The 6,000-nt window shown below is 38.9% G+C and overlaps 1 protein-coding gene across 1 annotated transcript in view; it reads left to right on the top strand.

Annotated features, from left to right (window-relative positions):
* Positions 1 to 5,199: 5,199 nt before the first annotated feature.
* The window catches only part of DCN (decorin), a 38,816-nt gene continuing 38,015 nt past the window's right edge, over positions 5,200 to 6,000 (top strand). Inside the window, exon 1 of the mRNA XM_059471528.1 lies at positions 5,200 to 5,439. The gene's annotated coding sequence lies outside the window, so the exon portion shown is untranslated. The remainder of the gene's footprint in view (positions 5,440 to 6,000) is intronic.

Genomic DNA, 6,000 nt, shown 5'->3' with positions numbered 1-6,000 from the left:
TGCCTCATTTCGAATGCTGGTTCATAACCCATGACTAAAGGAGTACATGCAAGGAATACAGTTACCACATTTGCATGAATTACTGTCATCCTTTTCTAGGGCATTGTGTAATTCAGCTGGGATGACGAAGCTTATCCAGAGCATGATCTAAGGGCCGTCAAAATGAGAATTAAGGTTTGTATTTTTCATCTGAACCTTGGAAAAAGTTGGACTGCAACTCAAGATACTGCAAAATATAGAGAAAGGCCAAAATCTGATGAAAAAACTTCTAAAACTTCTCACTGGAAAGAAAATTAATCTCCTCTTACCTAAACTAATCCTCTCTCCTCTTCAGTCATCACTTCCTTTTTCACTGCCCACACTCCCAAAATTATACTCTTTTCTGGGAAAACATCTTTCTCAGGAACTTGTAGACTCCTGGAACCTTTGCTTATGTCAGCACACCCTTTCTTTCATACAAGAAATTTTATGGAGGACAGAAGGTTGCTGATGCTCTCCTAGAAATCAGGCAGGAACAAAATTTAATGCTGCCTGTCACTGAAGTACAGCAAATGGAGAACCTGAGTACTGATATTGTGTCTATCAGTGTGAGAGCAAATGTTTTTGCCTGCATTTTCAATTTCTTTAATTAAAGGTGAAGAAGCAAAGTCAAAGTGAAGTTCTGAGATCTTTGGTCGACAATCACTTTTATTTTTCCCCTCATTTTTTGCTTGTAGCATGGCTAGGAACTGGTGGGACTCATACGAAGTCTAGTTTTACCTATTTCCTGCATTTTTGAGGGAGAGAGGTAAGATCAATCTGAAAATGTACATCTACACTACAAAAACATGAGGATTAGGCAGGAATGTTTTCTCCTCAAGGGTAGAAGTTAGGTTCAGAAGGTTTGAAATCCTAGTAAACAGTAAGGCTGCATCAAATATGTGGTTAACTTCAACAGCTGCTAGAAAGACCTGGACAACATTATTTGATTCAGGAGAGAATAGAAAAGCCAGTGAAAATGAAAGCCAGTGTCCAGTTTAGGAACAGACAGGCCTTTCCAAAGAAAAGACACCAAAGTGAAGGATATGATCACACTAGTCCTCCAAAGAGAGAGCTCTGTCTTTTGAAGTTTGACTGCATTTTGTTCCAACAGTTGTACAAGTATTGCTTTTCACAGAAGCATAAATAAAATGCTACTGGTAGCACACATCCAAAGTCTGATACATTAGCTCTTTTGATCTGTAAAAATGTGAAGGAGTCCAGGCTGATAATTTCTGAGGTCACAGAGCACTGAAGGAAACTTTCATACTCAGAATATCCAGAAATTACATTTCTTCTCTTTAACTACCTTGTTAGGCTGTGCCTGGGTCAATATTTACCTGGATCAGTGTTTACTAAGCTGGGGTGCATATTTACTCACATTTTTAGTAAAGGGACTTCACTGCTAACTGTGAAGAACAGTTTATTACACTTAATGGGAAGAAATTATTATGCCTAGTGTAGGAAGAAGAGACAGTCTGTAGTACCTAGTGAATGTGGAAGGTGAAATGCTAGGAAGCTGTTCATAAAAGGCCAGGTGTGAGATACCAAGGAGGTGGAAAGAGTTCCCATGAGGCAGCCAAGCAGGAGATCTGTTTTCATCCCTTCCTGATGGGGATTGGCACTTACCTGATGGGGATTGGCACTTAACTCTCTGTTTTATGAGAGCTTTGAGGCAGACTTGCCTGCCCTTCTTTACCACAACAACCACAACAATGCTAACCTGACTTTGATCATCAAAGCTGGGATTTATTAGAAGGCAGCCCAAGAAAATGCCTTCTTCTCTAGTGAAAACTTAGAATTAGTAAGAATCTGTATCTCTGGGACACAGGACACCATGTTCCTGCAGAATAGATCCTGTCCTCCTGCTTTGGTTTCATTCCAGGAGCTTTCTGGATTGCAATAAATGTTACCCATTTTTTCCCAGACTCCCTTAAGAAAGCCTTTCTTTCCACACCCAGGGACAGATTATGTCAGTTCCTCTGAGGAGTCTTCAACCTGTTCTGGCAGCACTGAGTGCCTGCTGGACATGCCTCTCTTCCAGCTCAGCCACATGCTCCAGGAGCAATTTCCCCAGGAAATGCTTTCTCCTTACAGGGCAGCATTCACCTCTTTCCTGCAGAGATTTCCACTGGACCCAGGTAAAGCACTCACCAGCAGGCAGGCCTCCTGCCTTCTTTCCCACCACTGCCCTTTGAAAGGTCCACAAAATAAGCTAAGAGCAAGTGAAGCAGATGCTATCCATCAAAATTTAATAAAAATATTGTTATATAAATAACATTAACATGCAGTTGCCTGTAACTTTCTGGGAATCCGTATTTGGAGCAGCATGTAGCTCTAAAAGTTTGTTAAATTGGAGTAATAAAATCACATAGAAACCAAAACTGTTCTAATGATGATTTTTTATATTGACTAAGCAGTAGTCAAAGTAGGTCAGACTGGGAAGGATAGCTGATTGACACTGGGCCCTGTGTATGACCAAGGGCTGTAAAATTACATAATCACTTAATATCGTTCTTTGGTTGGCAGTTTTTTCTATGGTTGTTTATTTTCTGTGTGACACAGCAGGGGGCAAAGAGTGGGATTCAAGGAATGCTTGTATCAGAAAGGATCCGCATTCCCATGGAAGCACGAAAATATTGTGTGTGCAGAGAAGGGCAACGAAGCTCGTGGGGAGTCTAGAGTGTAAATCCTAAGAGGAGCAGCTGAGGGAGCTGGGATTGTTTAACCTGGGGAAAAGGAGGCTCAGGGGTGACCTTATCACTCTCCACAGCAAACTGATGGCAGGACCTAGCCAGGTGGGGGTTGGTCCCTTGTCCCAGGCAACCTGCGGTGGGATAAGAGGAAATAGCCTCAAGCTGCATCAGGGCATGTTCAGGTTTGACATCAGGAAGAATTTATTCATGGAAAGGGTGGTTTGGCACGGGAATGGGCTGCCCAGCAAGGTGATGGAGTCACTATCCCTGGAGATGTTCAAGAAAAGACTGGACTTGTCACTGAGGGCAATGGTCTGGTTGGCAAGGCAGCGATCAAAGTTTAGTCTCAATGACCTTGGAGGTCTTCTCCAGCTTAAACGATTCTGTGATTTCTTGATTCAAAACAATTATTAGGATATTACATCAATAATCTATGTCATAAATCCTCTCCCATTCAGTTGCTCTGTTCCACCTAACTCCACTTTGCATTTCAGTAAGGGCTGGCCACCTAACACACTAACTCTTCTACTTCTGGGTATCAACAGGTAAAATAAATGTTTTAATTGTTTCTAAAGCTCATAGCATCTTTTCCCCTCTGAACTTCTTCGAATGGACTTCGTGAAAGAAAACAGAACCCCCAGTCCATCCAGCAGACACCTTGTGCTCCACCTGTTACCACCTATATCTTCATATTTTGGTTTGAATCCTAATAATGCCTAAGACAAGGAGAAGGAGAGATGGCTGTTCATCCCCACCCTGCCTCCAAAGAAATTACTGAGGCATTCAATTACAACACCCTTCAACCCCATGACAGATATCAGAACAAATGTATTAAGGCTTTGCTGTGAAAGGATACGAATGGGTTTTGTGAAGCAAACTGACAACAAGTTTACCCTGACCTGTTCCTCATCAAAATCTTGCTTTGAAATGTTTTTAAACACCAGATGCAGCTGGTGACCAAGGTTCAAATAACTGACATTACTAAGATGCAGCCAAGATTTCAGCAAGCCTCGTGGTGACACTTCTGGACAAAGATAAGGCTTTGTTGTAAGCATGAAAGCTTGGAACACCACTAATCATATGTAGGAAAATGTCACAACAAAAACCATTAGCAGTCTTGAATCCAGTGGAGAGGCAGGGAAAAGAAGTTGGCTTCAGAACTAGGGGTGAATAACTGATCCTTAAGTTTTAGAGTGAGCTATATAAGGAATCTGTAATGTAAGATGTCTGATTACACCTTTGTTCTACAGAGACCAAAACTAACAGACAATTACTCTACCATGCTTTCTTCCACCAAAGGAGAACAATTTTAAGATCTGTTATAAGGGCTCTTCTTGAATTTAGATGAGAAGGACAGCTAAACTTTCAAGAGTCTATTATGTTTCTAAAAAATCCTGACTTCTTTTAAGCATCATTTTACAGGCTTTAATTTCAGATTTGCACCTGGTCTTTGCCTAGGGGCAGAAATAAAAAGGATGCAAGTCAAAACACAGAGACACAAGCCTTCAGCATTTAGATAGGACAGCTAACAGCACAGTGAAGTTACACATGTTCACAATGTGTTCAGTTTACTAAATAAATAGCAATTATTGTATTTTCTCTCATTTCAGTTCAGACTTTCAAAAGTATGTAGGAATAAAGATTTTGCATTTTGTCTTCCAGTGACATTTGCATAAAACCAGAAATTACTAAAATAAAATATAAATCTAAACAATAAGTCAGATGCCTCTTTCATCCCATATTTTTAAAAAAATCTCTTCTGTCTCTTAAAAAACCCTAACTAACCAAAAAAAAACCCACTAAAAAAATTAAAATATACAAAAAACCACCAACACAAAATCCAAACAGTTAAAGCTAATTTCCCCTCTGTTTTGCTGTCCTGGTGAGAAGGCAGCGAAGGAAAAAAAAAAAAAAAAGCAAAGTTTATATAAAGCAGCTCTAACCACAAATGTTAGAATCATTTTACTAATGAAAACATGATTTTCCTATATATCAAAATCATGCTGTCATTTGAAAAAATACATGCAAACTCTATTATTAGACAAGAGAATAATGTATTAAACTATATACTACTTAGTTTGACAATGATTATAGCATAAGCAAAGGCAGGTTGATATCTGTTTAAATAGTTTTAGTCAAAGCTAACCCTTTTCTTTTGATACTAATCTCTAGTTTGCCTAACTCAAAGATTAATTTTATATAATTTCCTTGATTTCCAAAATCTATAAACAAGAGAGAGAGCTAAACATTTTTTTCATTAATGAATCGTAAACCCCCCTGTAGTTAAAACCAAGAAAACTTTCCTAAATATATGCTGTGGGGACATAAATAAAGTAAGTAGGATGAATTACAGCTAAGAATCTGTCTTATAATGTGCAAGTAGTTTGGGATTGTAAACAGATGAAAGAGAAATAAAGCAAATGAAAAGGAAAAAGGAGGAAAAGAAAGCAAAAGAGCTGATAAAGTTTCTGGCTGCAATACAGGAGACATATCATTACCATATGATCTAATGTGGGTGTCAGCCTGGATTGTGTTCATTGAGAGAAACATTTTTTAACTGTGCTATGGAATAGAAGCAGGAGGGTTTTCCACCAAGTGACAGTCACTGAGCTGAATTTACCCCCTCCTCCTTTCCACACCTGCAAAGCCTTCTGCCTGGGTTGAATATTTAGTTTAATTACATCTCAGCTTTGAGAGCTCCTGTTGCAAATCCCTGGATTAAAAGGTACGGTTTTTAGTAATTCTCTTGAACTATGCTGCACTAATAGAACTTCGGGCAAGTCTATGGCAAGAACTATTTGAATTTTAAAAGAAGCAAGTTAAAAATCCTCCTAAATGTTTAGTAATGTTAAGTTTTCTATGCAGCACTTTTGTTTCTTGGAAACATGAGAATACATTCTCAAAGACTGTGCAGATTTCCTACCGTTTATTTGACTGTTCTGTCTCTTGTTTTGATTTGTATAAGCACTGCTGTAGTCCTTTCTTTTTCTTTGCTGTAAACTTTTACAGCAGTATATTCTCTGCAGTCCAGTGTTTAGAATCGGTGATATAGAGAGTGTAAAAAATCCGTGTATGCTTACATTTCTGCTCTAAACTGCGCTCTGTGATTTCTTTCTCCTGTGTTTCTTCATATACTTTTCAGACACTGATGAATATAATTTCGATTTCAGAGAAAAAAAAAGCGTAGTAGCAAGTTAAACGGGCTCTGTGTATGCCTTTGTAATGTTAGAAAGTGCTGTGTTACAGGCTACAAACAAGGGAATCATGATTAAAGAAAGTTCTTATG

This window comes from Ammospiza nelsoni, chromosome 5, assembly GCF_027579445.1.
Source record: "Ammospiza nelsoni isolate bAmmNel1 chromosome 5, bAmmNel1.pri, whole genome shotgun sequence".
Classification (NCBI taxonomy): Eukaryota; Metazoa; Chordata; class Aves; order Passeriformes; family Passerellidae; genus Ammospiza; species Ammospiza nelsoni.
This window is presented reverse-complemented; position numbering and strand designations above follow the sequence as displayed.